The following is a 14,963-nucleotide window of genomic DNA, read 5'->3' on the forward strand; positions in this document are numbered from 1 at the left end:
CGTTACTCTTTTATTATTATATGTTATGATCCATATTTTGGCTGGTTTTTTGTGTGGTAGTTTTTTTTGATCCATATTTTGTGTGAAAAATACCAGAAGCACCTGGTGTGGCTGAATTTGTGAGATACAAAAAATTTGGGAACTTGTTTTTAGCAAAACTCAAAACGACCATAACTTTTGTTCCGGTTATCAGAATGACTATTATATATGCATTTAGGATAGAAAAAAATTTCCCATGCAGCCCCAATCGGCTAGTGCCGGTTACAGTACTCAGCGCTTAAGAAATCAGCTGTTTACTAAGTTTTTTTTTTAAAAGTATTATTGTCCTATTTTTCTAAACTTTTCTTAGGCAGTTTTTATAGTTATACTTTGAATTTTTGTCTGAAAATTTTTGTGCTATCTTTTCATGATTTTAGGGTATTGCTCACAAATTTTTAGCTGATTTGGATATCGTTTGAGTATAGTTGTAGTTTTACCCCATTTTTACCCCTGGTGCATCTTGATCATTTTGAGCATTCTGAGCATTCCATGCATTTAGTGCATTCCGAGCATTCTGTTGCTGGTGATTCTGAACATTCTAATTTTGAGCATTCGGCTGCTAATTTTCATACTGAGAACATGGCTCAATCTCCACCTCGTGAGAGGACTCTTAGGGAGATGGTTGCACCTGACTTCACTTATGAAAGCTTGTGCATTCAATATCTTGATGAGAATGTTCCAAATGTTCTCAAGACTGGACTAATACATTTGCTGCCCAAGTTTCATGGTCTTGCAGGTGAAGATCCTCATAAGCATCTTAAGGAGTTCCATATTGTCTGTTCCACCATAAAGCCCCCTGATGTCCAGGAAGATCATATCTTTCTAAAGGCTTTTCCTCATGCTCTGGAGGGAGTGGCGAAAGATTGGTTGTACTACCTTGCTCCCAGGTCCATTACCAGCTGGGATGACCTTAAGAGAGTGTTCTTGGAGAAATTCTTCCCTTTATACTGCCATCAGAAAAGACATTTCAGGCATCAGGCAACTTAGTGGAGAAAGCTTGTATGAGTACTGGGAAAGATTCAAGAAATTATGTGCAAGCTGTCCTCACCACCAGATTTCTGAGCAACTCCTTCTGCAATATTTCTATGAGGGACTTAGCAACCTAGAGAGGAGTATGATTGATGCTGCCAGTGGTGGAGCTCTTGGTGATATGACTCTAGTTGAGGCTAGGAATCTGATTGAGAAGATGGCTTCCAACTCCCAACAATTCAGTGCAAAAAATGATGCTATTGTCCTTAGAGGAGTCCATGATGGCCACGGATTCATCGTCATCTGCTGAAAATAAGAAGCTTGAGGGAAAACTTGATGCCTTGGTCAACCTAGTAACTCAGCTTGCCATAAATTAGAAATCTGCATCTGCACCTATTACTGTTGCAAGAGTCTGTGGTCTATGTTCTTCTGCTAATCACCATGCAGATCTCTGTCCTTCTTTGCAGCAATTTGGAGTCAATGAGCAACCTGAAGCCTATGCTGCAAACATTTATAATAGACCCCCTCAACAACAAAACCAACAACAGCAGAATAATTATGATCTTTCAAGCAATAGATACAATCCAGGTTGGAGGAATCATCCAAATTTGAGATGGGCAAATCCTCCACAACAACAATAGCAGCAACAATAGCCTGTCCCTCCTTTCCAGAATGTTGTTGGTCCAAGCATGCCATATGTTCCTCCTCCAATGCAAAAACAACAACAAAGACAACAAGCAACTGAGGCCCCTTCTCAACCTTCCTTAGAGGAGTTAGTGAGGAAAATGACCATCCAGAATATGCAATTTCAGCAAGAGACAAGAGCCTTCATTCGGAGTCTGACAAATCAAATGGGGCAAATGGCTACTCAGTTGAACCAAGCTTAGTCCCAAAATTCTGACAAATTGCCTTCACAAACGGTGCAGAATCTGAAAAATGTGAGTGCCATCACCTTGAGGTTTGGAAAGCAAATTGAAGTGCCTCCATTAGTAGCAGCACCTGCACCTGAACCAATCAAGCTTCATTCCACACCTGAAAAAGAGGATGAGCTAGCTGCACAAAAGAGAAAGCTTCCTGATCATGAGGGAGCTAACAAAAATTTTCATGCAGGTGGACCTTCTTCTAGTAGTTCTGACTTGCAGCAGCCTCTTATCCCTCTTCCATTTCCACCTAGAGCAATTCCAAACAAAAAGATGGAAGAAGTGGATAAGGAGATCTTGGAGACCTTTAGGAAAGTAGAGGTGAACATACCTCTGCTAGATGCCATCAAGCAAATTCCAAGATATGCCAAGTTTCTAAAGGAGTTGTCCACCCACAAAAGGAGGCTCAAGGGAAATGAAAGGATTAGCATGGGTGTTGTAAATTTGAATTTGAGTCTGGTTCTGATTTTCTGGGTGTTGTAAATTTGAATTTGAGTCTGGTTCTGATTTTCTAGGTGTTGTACCTCTTGATGTTGATTTTTTAGAGTCAGAATGCACTAACCATGTTGCAGGAAGTACATATACTTCTGACTTACTTTATGAGGTACAGGCTGAGGAACCCTCCTTTTCTTTTACTACCCTAGTTCCTTCCACTGTTCAGCCACCACCCACACCAGAGTTGAAGCCCTTACCAGTAAACCTCAAGTATGCTTACTTGGAGGACAAGGAAAAATTTCCATTGATCATCTTTGCCTCCCTTGCTGCTGAGCAAGAGGAGAAGTTGTTGCTAGTGCTCAAGAAGCACAAGAAAGCCATTGGATGGACTTTAGCAGACATTCCTGGTATTAGCCCATCTACCTTCATGCATAGGATACTTTTAGAGGATAGAGTTAAGCCAGTGAGGCAGCCACAGCGGTAACTCAACCCCATCATTCTAGATGTGGTGAAAAAGAAGGTGACTAAGCTTTGGCAAGCTAGAATCATTTACCCCATTTCTGACAGCCAGTGGGTGAGTCCAGTCCAAGTGGTTCCTAAGAAGACAGGCCTCTCAGTGATCAAGAATGAGAGGGATGAGCTTATCCCCACAAGAGTGCAGAATAGTTGGCGAGTCTGCATTGATTATAGGAGGCTGAACCAGACAACCAGAAAAAATCATTTTCCCCTGCCATTCATTGATCAAATGCTTGAGCGCTTGGCAGGTAAGTCTCATTACTATTTTCTTGATGGTTTTTCTGGTTATTTACAAATTCATATTGCTCCTGAGGATCAAGAAAAGACCACATTCACCTGTCCCTTTGGCACTTTTGCCTATAGGAGGATGCCCTTTGGCCTATGCAACGCCCTTGGTACCTTCCAGTGGTGTATACTTAGCATTTTCAGTGACTTTTTAGAGAGTTGCATAGAGGTGTTTATGGATGATTTTACTGTTTATGGATCCTCTTTTGATGCATGTTTGGATAGTCTAGATAGAGTTCTTAATAGATGCATTGAAACTAACCTTGTTCTGAATTTTGAAAAATGTCACTTCATGGTAGAACAAGGTATAGTTTTAGGGCATATCATTTCCAGTAGGGGCATAGAGGTAGACCCTGCAAAGATAGTTATTCTTTCACAATTGCCTTACCCCTTTTGCGTGCAAGAGGTTAATTTTTTTCTTGGACATGCAGGGTTTTATAGGCGCTTTATCAAGGACTTTAGTAAAGTGGCCCTTCCACTATCCAATCTGCTACAAAAAGAGGTGGAGTTTGATTTTGATGACTGGTGCAAAAAGGCTTTTGATTTCCTCAAGCGTGTGTTGACTACCACCCCTATCATTCAGGCACCTGATTGGACAGCCCTATTTGAGCTGATGTGCGATGCATCCAATTATGCATTGGGGGTTGTCCTTGCTCAAAAGATTGACAAGCTGCCTCAGGTGATCTACTATGCCACCAGAACTTTGGATGCTGCCCAAGCAAATTACACTACCACAGAGAAGGAGCTATTAGTGATAGTTTTTGCTCTTGAGAAATTTTGTTCATATTTGCTTGGTACTCGTGTTATTGTTTATACTGACCATGCAGCTCTGAGGTACCTGTTGAAGAAGGCTGAATCAAACCCTAGATTGATCAGCTGGATGCTTTGGCTCCAAGAGTTCTATTTGGAGATCCGTGATCGGAGTGCTGTGCAGAACCTCGTGGCTGACCACCTGAGTAGGATTGAGCGTGCGTCTGAGGACTCACTCATTCAGGATGATTTTTCGGATGACCATTTGTACATTCTGTATAATATTTTTGATTTCTTCCTCACTCCTTGGTTTGCTAATATTTTGAATTATTTGGTTGCTTTTGTTTTTCCTCCCTTAGCATCTAAAGCTCAAACTGATAAAATTAAAAGTGATTCTAAGCATTATATTTGGGATGACCCATATTTGTGGAAGTTGTGCAGTGACCAAGTTATTAGGAGATGCATTCCAGACCATGAGATTGACTCGGTCCTGCATTTCTGTCATTCTTCCGCACCAAGTGGACATCTTGGCATACAGAGGACAACTTGCAAGGTGCTTGACTGCGGTTTCTATTGGCCCACCATCTTCAAGGATGCATGGAGAATCTGTAGCACTTGTGAGCCTTGTCAGAGAACAGGCGGCTCACTTTCATGGAGACAGCAAATGCCTCAACAACCCATGTTGTTCTTTGAGGTTGTTAGTGCTTAGCTCTACTGAGAAGGATTGCTTTAGAAAGAGAATTGGGAAGAAATGCCTTGGATTGCAAGGAGATCATGGACCTCATCAAGGCTGCTGGACTGCTGAAAACTGTCTCCAAGTTGGGAGATTGCTATGAAAGTCAAGTAAGGGAATTCATTGTCAACATTCCCTCTGACATAACAAACAGAAAAAGTGATGATTATCAAAAAGTGTTTGTCAGAGGAAAATGTGTTAGATTCTCCCCTGCTGTGATCAACAAATACTTGGGCAGATCAACTGAAGGAGTGGTAGATATTGCTGTTTCTGAGCATCAAATTGCCAAGGAAATCACTGCCAAACGAGTCCAGCATTGGCCAAAGAAAGGGAAGCTTTCTGCAGGGAAGCTAAGTGTGAAGTATGCAATCCTGCACAGGATTGGGGCTGCAAACTGGGTACCCACCAATCACACGTCCACTGTTGCCACAGGTTTGGGTAAATTTCTGTATGCTGTTGGAACCAAGTCCAAATTTAATTTTGGAAACTATATTTTTGATCAAACTGTTAAGCATTCAGAATCTTTTGCTGTCAAATTACCCATTGCCTTCCCTACTGTATTGTGTGGCATTATGTTGAGTCAACATCCCAATATTTTAAACAACATTGACTCTGTGATGAAGAGAGAATCTGCTCTGTCCCTGCATTACAAACTGTTTGAGGGGACACATGTCCCAGACATTGTCTCGACATCAGGGAAAGCTGCTGCTTCAGGTGCTGTGTCCAAGGATGCCTTGATTGCTGAACTCAAGGACACATGCAAGGTGCTGGACGCCACCATCAAAGCCACCACAGAGAAGAAAATGGAGCTGGAACGCCTGATCAAGAGGCTCTCAGACAGTGGCATTGAAGATGGAGAAGCAGCTGAGGAAGAAGAAGAAGAAGCAGCTGAGGAAGAGGAAGATGCAGCAGAAGATACAGAATCCGATGATGATGATTCTGAAGCCACCCCATGACCATCAGATCTTTATTTTTGCTTTTTACTCCTACTAGCTATAGGGGCATGTCCCTTTGAACAATTAATTGATATTGGTCTGTAATATTTGCATGCATTCTACTTTTGTCAAATTCTGTCTAAAAAGGGGGAGTAATAGTAGTATTATGCATGATTTATGATTTTGAGTAGTAGGATACGATCATGATTTTGAGGGGGAGTTGTAGGATACGATGTATGCATGATTCATGAGGGGGAGTTGTATGATACGATGTATGCATGATTCATGACTTTGAGGGGGAGACTGCTGCTGCTAATGATGACTGATGTAAGCTACTGTAACTACGAGTAGCTGATAGAAGATGCTGCAGCTAGAGCATGGAGACAGGGGGAGCAGAAAGCTGATGTCACGTGAGATGTCTTGACATCCTGGAAAAGACTAGTAGCTGATAGAAGTTGCTGCAGTAAGAGCATGGAGACAGGGGGAGCAGAAAGCTGATGTCACGTGAGATGTCTTGACATCCTGGAAACGACTTGCAACTTGCAGAATTTTGCTGTCGCCATTACCAATTCCGCTGTGCTTGATTACTCTAATAATGAAAGTTGCTGATCCCACTTACATAACTGCTCGTACCTGCTCAGGAAGTGTCTAAGTATGTTTTAGACAAAATTTGCCAAAGGGGGAGATTGTTAGTGCTTAGCTCTACTGAGTGTTTAAAAGATTGGCTAAGATTTTGTTAAAACATAAGCACTTAGACAATGAAGGAAAGCTGGAGTTGCTGCACATGATGTCCAACGTTATGTCAAGGAATCAGATCGGGCTGCACAATGCACAAGGCAAGATAAAATGTCAAATGAAGAATTGAAGCTGCAGGATCCACGATGTCGGATACAATGTCCAGGACATCCTGCCCGAAAATACTGGACACATAAATCTGTTATATCTTTAACAGAGTGTGCAGGATCCACGATGTCGGACACGATGTCCTGACATCCGGCCCGAAAATACTAGACACATAAATCTGTTATATCTTTAACAGATTAATGTGCAGTTAGCAACAGATTTGGCGATCTATCTTTAGGAACGAATTAAAAGATAATTAAAGTTCGAATTACAAACTTGAATAGTTCGTTCAGGGATTAAAGATTAAAGATAAAAACTAAAAGATCAAACTGTATCTTTTAGATCTTTAAGTGCAGATTTTCAGGAAAATGATAGATCTCATCCAGCACAAGTAGTTGCAGCCCAGACACGCACACTGCTATATAAACATGAAGGCTGCACGAGTTTTGTACCAAGTCCGGGATTGAAGAGTTATTTTGTGAGTTTTGGGACTTGAGTGTTTTGTGAGCCACCTTGATGTCACCCTAACATCAAGTGTTGGACCTGAGTGTGTAGAGTTGATCTCTATAGTGTGTGGAGTTGATCTCTATTGTTCAGAGAGCAATCTCTGGTGTGTATTCGATTTAATTGTAAACACGGGAGAGTGATTGAGAGGGAGTGAGAGGGGTTCTCATATCTAAGAGTGGCTCTTAGGTAGAGATTGCACGGGTAGTGGTTAGGTGAGAAGGTTGTAAACAGTGGCTGTTAGATCTTCGAACTAACACTATTTTAGTGGATTTCCTCCCTGGCTTGGTAGCCCCCAGATGTAGGTGACGTTGCACCGAACTGGGTTAACAATTCTCTTGTGTTATTTACCTGTTCATACAGTCAAATACAATCTGCATGTTCTGAAGCATGATGTCGTGACATCCTGTACGACATCTGTCCCCAGTATCAGAATTTCAATTGGTATCAGAGCAGGCACTCGAAATCACTGAGTGAGATCTAGGGAGATAAATTCTGATGAACATGGAGAAAGAAGGAGGACCAGTGAACAGACCACCAATTCTGGATGGAACCAACTATGAATACTGGAAAGGAAGGATGGTGGCCTTCCTCAAATCACTGGATAGCAGAACCTGGAAAGCTGTCATCAAAGGCTGGGAACATCCCAAGATGCTGGACACAGAAGGAAAGCCCACTAATGAATTGAAGCCAGAAGAAGACTGGACAAAAGAAGAAGACGAATTGGCACTTGGAAACTCCAAAGCCTTGAATGCTCTATTCAATGGAGTTGACAAGAATATCTTCAGACTGATCAACACATGCACAGTGGCCAAGGATGCATGGGAGATCCTGAAAACCACTCATGAAGGAACCTCCAAAGTGAAGATGTCCAGATTGCAACTATTGGCTACAAAATTCGAAAATCTGAAGATGAAGGAGGAAGAGTGTATTCATGACTTCCACATGAACATTCTTGAAATTGCCAATGCTTGCACTGCCTTGGGAGAAAGGATGACAGATGAAAAGCTGGTGAGAAAGATCCTCAGATCCTTGCCTAAGAGATTTGACATGAAAGTCACTGCAATAGAGGAGGCCCAAGACATTTGCAATATGAGAGTAGATGAACTCATTGGTTCCCTTCAAACCTTTGAGCTAGGACTCTCGGATAGGACTGAAAAGAAGAGCAAGAACTTGGCGTTCGTGTCCAATGATGAAGGAGAAGAAGATGAGTATGACCTGAATACTGATGAAGGTCTGACTAATGCAGTTGTGCTCCTTGGAAAACAGTTCAACAAAGTGCTGAACAGAATGGACAGGAGGCAGAAACCACATGTCCGGAACATCCCTTTCGACATCAGGAAAGGTAGTGAAAACCAGAAAAGGTCAGATGAAAAACCCAGTCACAGCAAAGGAGTTCAATGCCATGGGTGTGAAGGCTATGGACACATCAAAGCTGAATGTCCCACTCATCTCAAGAAGCAGAGGAAAGGACTTTCTGTATGTCGGTCTGATGATACAGAGAGTGAACAAGAAAGTGATTCTGACGGAGATGTAAATGCACTCACTGGGAGATTTGAATGTGCTGAAGATTCAAGTGATACAGATAGTGAAATCACTTTTGATGAGCTTGCTATATCCTATAGAGAACTATGCATCAAAAGTGAAAAGATTCTTCAGCAAGAAGCACAACTAAAGAAGGTCATTGCAAATCTGGAGGCTGAGAAGGAGGCACATGAAGAGGAGATCTCTGAGCTTAAAGGAGAAGTTGGTTTTCTGAACTCTAAACTGGAAAACATGACAAAATCAATAAAGATGCTGAATAAAGGCTCAGATATGCTTGATGAGGTGCTACAGCTTGGGAAGAATGTTGGAAACCAGAGAGGACTTGGGTTTAATCATAAATCTGCTGGCAGAATAACCATGACAGAATTTGTTCCTGCCAAAAACAGCACTGGAGCCATGATGTCACAACATCGGTCTCGACATCATGGAACGCAGCAGAAAAAGAGCAAAAGAAAGAAGTGGAGGTGTCACTACTGTGGCAAGTATGGTCACATAAAGCCCTTTTGCTATCATTTACATGGCCATCCACATCATGGAACTCAAGGTCGCAGCAGCGGAAGGAAGATGATGTGGGTTCCAAAACACAAGACTGTTAGTCTTGTTGTTCATACTTCACTTAGAGCATCAGCTAAGGAAGATTGGTACCTAGATAGCGGCTGTTCCAGACACATGACAGGAGTTAAAGAATTCCTGGTGAACATTGAACCTTGCCCCACTAGCTATGTGACATTTGGAGATGGCTCTAAAGGAAAGATCATTGGAATGGGAAAGCTAGTCCATGATGGACTTCCTAGTCTGAACAGAGTACTGCTGGTGAAGGGACTGACTGCAAACCTGATCAGCATCAGTCAGTTGTGTGATGAAGGATTCAATGTAAACTTCACAAAGTCAGAATGCTTGGTGACAAATGAGAAGAGTGAAGTTCTAATGAAGGGCAGCAGATCAAAGGACAATTGTTACCTATGGACACCTCAAGACACTAGTTACTCCTCCACATGTCTATTCTCCAAAGAAGATAAAGTCAGAATATGGCATCAAAGATTTGGACATCTGCACTTAAGAGGCATGAAGAAAATCATTGACAAAGGTGCTGTTAGAGGCATTCCCAATCTGAAAATAGAAGAAGGCAGAATCTGTGGTGAATGTCAGATTGGAAAGCAAGTCAAGATGTCCCACCAGAAGCTTCAACATCAGACCACTTCCAGGGTGCTGGAACTACTTCACATGGACTTGATGGGGCCTATGCAAGTTGAAAGCCTTGGAGGAAAGAGGTATGCCTATGTTGTTGTGGATGATTTCTCCAGATTTACCTGGGTCAACTTTATCAGAGAGAAATCAGACACCTTTGAAGTATTCAAGGAGTTGAGTCTAAGACTTCAAAGAGAAAAAGACTGTGTTATCAAGAGAATCAGGAGTGACCATGGCAGAGAGTTTGAAAACAGCAAGTTTACTGAATTCTACGCGTCTGAAGGCATCATTCATGAGTTCTCTGCAGCCATTACACCACAACAAAATGGCATAGTTGAAAGGAAAAACAGGACTTTGCAAGAAGCTGCTAGGGTCATGCTTCATGCCAAAGAACTTCCCCATAATCTCTGGGCTGAAGCCATGAACACAGCATGCTACATCCACAACAAAGTCACACTTAGAAGAGGGACTCCAACCACACTGTATGAAATCTGGAAAGGGAGGAAGCCAACTGTCAAGCACTTCCACATCTTTGGAAGTCCATGTTACATTTTAGCAGATAGAGAGCAAAGGAGAAAGATGGATCCCAAGAGTGATGCAGGGATATTCTTGGGATACTCTACAAACAGCAGAGCTTATAGAGTATTCAATTCCAGAACCAGAACTGTGATGGAATCCATCAATGTGGTTGTTGATGATCTAACTCCAGCAAGAAAGAAGAATGTCGAAGAAGATGTCAGAACATCGGGAGACAATGTAGCAGATACAGCTAAAAGTGCAGAAAATGCAGAAAACTCTGATTCTGCTACAGATGAACCAAACATCAATCAACCTGACAAGAGACCCTCCATTAGAATCCAGAAGATGCACCCCAAGGAGCTGATTATAGGAGATCCAAACAGAGGGGTCACTACAAGATCAAGGGAGATTGAGATTGTCTCCAATTCATGCTTTGTCTCCAAAATTGAGCCCAAGAATGTAAAAGAGGCACTGACTGATGAGTTCTGGATCAATGCTATGCAAGAAGAATTGGGGCAATTCAAAAGGAATGAAGTTTGGGAGCTAGTTCCTAGACCCGAGGGAACTAATGTGATTGGCACCAAGTGGATCTTCAAGAACAAAACCAATGAAGAAGGTGTTATAACCAGAAACAAGGCCAGACTTGTTGCTCAAGGCTACACTCAGATTGAAGGTGTAGACTTTGATGAAACTTTCACCCCCGTTGCTAGACTCGAGTCCATCAGATTGTTGCTTGGTGTAGCTTGCATCCTCAAATTCAAGCTGTACCAGATGGATGTGAAGAGCGCGTTTCTGAATGGATACCTGAATGAAGAAGTCTATGTGGAGCAGCCAAAGGGATTTGTAGATCCAACTCATCCAGATCATGTATACAGGCTCAAGAAGGCTCTCTATGGATTGAAGCAAGCTCCAAGAGCTTGGTATGAAAGGCTAACAGAGTTCCTTACTCAGCAAGGGTATAGGAAGGGAGGAATTGACAAGACTCTCTTTGTCAAACAAGATGCTGAAAACTTGATGATAGCACAGATATATGTTGATGACATTGTGTTTGGAGGGATGTCGAATGAGATGCTTCGACATTTTGTCCAACAGATGCAATCTGAATTTGAGATGAGTCTTGTTGGAGAGCTGACTTATTTTCTGGGACTCCAAGTGAAGCAGATGGAAGACACCATATTCCTCTCACAAAGCAAGTATGCAAAGAACATTGTCAAGAAGTTTGGGATGGAAAATGCCAGCCATAAAAGAACACCTGCACCTACTCACTTGAAGCTGACAAAAGATGAAGCTGGCACCAGTGTTGATCAAAGTCTGTACAGAAGCATGATTGGGAGCTTACTATATTTAACAGCAAGCAGACCTGACATCACCTATGCAGTAGGTGTTTGTGCAAGATATCAAGCCAATCCTAAGATAAGTCACTTGAATCAAGTAAAGAGAATTCTGAAATATGTAAATGGCACCAGTGACTATGGGATTATGTACTGTCATTGTTCAGATTCAATGCTGGTTGGGTATTGTGATGCTGATTGGGCTGGAAGTGCAGATGACAGAAAAAGCACTTCTGGTGGATGCTTCTATCTGGGCAACAATCTTATTTCATGGTTCAGCAAGAAGCAGAACTGTGTGTCCCTATCTACTGCAGAAGCAGAGTATATTGCAGCAGGAAGCAGCTGTTCACAACTAGTTTGGATGAAGCAGATGCTCAAGGAGTACAATGTCGAACAAGATGTCATGACATTGTACTGTGACAACATGAGTGCTATTAATATTTCAAAAAATCCTGTTCAACACAGCAGAACCAAGCACATTGACATTAGACATCACTATATTAGAGATCTTGTTGATGATAAAGTGATCACACTGAAGCATGTTGACACTGAGGAACAAATAGCAGATATTTTCACAAAGGCATTGGATGCAAATCAGTTTGAAAAACTGAGGGGCAAGCTGGGCATTTGTCTGCTAGAGGATTTATAGCAATTACTGTTATCTGAACGTGCTCAAACGTTAATAGCGCGTTCTCTACTGGGCCAAGAAAAATTCGACCGTTGCTTCACACGGCCCTTTACATTCCTCATTCAAACTTATATTGTCGTGGTAATCCCGTCTTCAGCATTTCCCAACAGCTCTCAGAAATTCACGAAACCATTCCAAAGGCTCTGCTTCTCCATGGCTACCGCACCAAAAGAAACCTCAGCTCCTGGTTCACCCTCTGTACCGTCATCTCCAGCATCCACCAAAGCACCATCAAACCAGGAACAACCTGAATTCCATATCCAACCCATACAAATGATTCCTGGTCAAGCTCTTGTCCCTGAGAAACTGGTTCCCAAACGACAACAGGGAGTGAAGACTTCTGAAAACCCTAGCCTTGCAACAAGTCCTAGGGAAGCAGACACGGAGATGGACAAGAAAATCCGCAGTATTGTGAGTAGCATTTTGAAAAATGCTTCTGTCCCTGAAGCTGATGAAGATGTCCCAACATCTTCCACCCCAAATGTTTCTGTGCCTGATGCTGATAAAGATGTTCCAACATCTTCCACTCCAAATGCTGAAGCCCTCCCTTCACCCAGTGAAGAGGAATCAACAGAAGAAGAAGATCAAGCCACAGAAGAGACCCCTGCACCACGGGCACCAGAACCTGCTCCAGGTGACCTCATTGATCTAGAAGAAGTAGAATCTGATGAGGAACCCATTGCCAACAAGTTGGCACCCGGCATTGCAGAAAGACTTCAAAACAGAAAGGGAAAAACCCCCATCACTAGGTCTGGACGAATCAAAACTATGGCACAGAAGAAGAGCACTCCAATCACTCCTACCACATCCAGATGGAGCAAAGTTGCAATCCCTTCCAAGAAGAGGAAAGAAATTTCCTCATCTGATTCTGATTATGATGTCGAACTAGATGTTCCCGACATCAAGCGGGCCAAGAAATCAGGGAAAAAGGTGCCTGAAAATGTCCCTGATGCACCATTGGACAACATCTCATTTCACTCCATTGGCAATGTTGAAAGGTGGAAATTTGTATATCAACGAAGGATTGCTTTAGAAAGAGAATTGGGAAGAAATGCCTTGGATTGCAAGGAGATCATGGACCTCATCAAGGCTGCTGGACTGCTGAAAACTGTCTCCAAGTTGGGAGATTGCTATGAAAGTCTAGTAAGGGAATTCATTGTCAACATTCCCTCTGACATAACAAACAGAAAAAGTGATGATTATCAAAAAGTGTTTGTCAGAGGAAAATGTGTTAGATTCTCCCCTGCTGTGATCAACAAATACTTGGGCAGATCAACTGAAGGAGTGGTAGATATTGCTGTTTCTGAGCATCAAATTGCCAAGGAAATCACTGCCAAACGAGTCCAGCATTGGCCAAAGAAAGGGAAGCTTTCTGCAGGGAAGCTAAGTGTGAAGTATGCAATCCTGCACAGGATTGGGGCTGCAAACTGGGTACCCACCAATCACACGTCCACTGTTGCCACAGGTTTGGGTAAATTTCTGTATGCTGTTGGAACCAAGTCCAAATTTAATTTTGGAAACTATATTTTTGATCAAACTGTTAAGCATTCAGAATCTTTTGCTGTCAAATTACCCATTGCCTTCCCTACTGTATTGTGTGGCATTATGTTGAGTCAACATCCCAATATTTTAAACAACATTGACTCTGTGATGAAGAGAGAATCTGCTCTGTCCCTGCATTACAAACTGTTTGAGGGGACACATGTCCCAGACATTGTCTCGACATCAGGGAAAGCTGCTGCTTCAGGTGCTGTGTCCAAGGATGCCTTGATTGCTGAACTCAAGGACACATGCAAGGTGCTGGACGCCACCATCAAAGCCACCACAGAGAAGAAAATGGAGCTGGAACGCCTGATCAAGAGGCTCTCAGACAGTGGCATTGAAGATGGAGAAGCAGCTGAGGAAGAAGAAGAAGAAGCAGCTGAGGAAGAGGAAGATGCAGCAGAAGATACAGAATCCGATGATGATGATTCTGAAGCCACCCCATGACCATCAGATCTTTATTTTTGCTTTTTACTCCTACTAGCTATAGGGGCATGTCCCTTTGAACAATTAATTGATATTGGTCTGTAATATTTGCATGCATTCTACTTTTGTCAAATTCTGTCTAAAAAGGGGGAGTAATAGTAGTATTATGCATGATTTATGATTTTGAGTAGTAGGATACGATCATGATTTTGAGGGGGAGTTGTAGGATACGATGTATGCATGATTCATGAGGGGGAGTTGTATGATACGATGTATGCATGATTCATGACTTTGAGGGGGAGACTGCTGCTGCTAATGATGACTGATGTAAGCTACTGTAACTACGAGTAGCTGATAGAAGATGCTGCAGCTAGAGCATGGAGACAGGGGGAGCAGAAAGCTGATGTCACGTGAGATGTCTTGACATCCTGGAAAAGACTAGTAGCTGATAGAAGTTGCTGCAGTAAGAGCATGGAGACAGGGGGAGCAGAAAGCTGATGTCACGTGAGATGTCTTGACATCCTGGAAACGACTTGCAACTTGCAGAATTTTGCTGTCGCCATTACCAATTCCGCTGTGCTTGATTACTCTAATAATGAAAGTTGCTGATCCCACTTACATAACTGCTCGTACCTGCTCAGGAAGTGTCTAAGTATGTTTTAGACAAAATTTGCCAAAGGGGGAGATTGTTAGTGCTTAGCTCTACTGAGTGTTTAAAAGATTGGCTAAGATTTTGTTAAAACATAAGCACTTAGACAATGAAGGAAAGCTGGAGTTGCTGCACATGATGTCCAA

The 14,963-nt window shown here is 42.4% G+C and overlaps 1 non-coding gene across 1 annotated transcript; it reads right to left on the reverse strand.

Moving 5' to 3' along the window:
• Nucleotides 1-988: 988 nt before the first annotated feature.
• LOC114372706 lies at nt 989-1,095 on the reverse strand. Its single transcript, XR_003658276.1, has one exon. It is a non-coding gene; the product is annotated as a small nucleolar RNA R71 (small nucleolar RNA).
• Nucleotides 1,096-14,963: the final 13,868 nt, after the last annotated feature.

Source organism: Glycine soja, chromosome 10, assembly GCF_004193775.1.
Source record: "Glycine soja cultivar W05 chromosome 10, ASM419377v2, whole genome shotgun sequence".
NCBI classification, from domain to species: Eukaryota; Viridiplantae; Streptophyta; class Magnoliopsida; order Fabales; family Fabaceae; genus Glycine; species Glycine soja.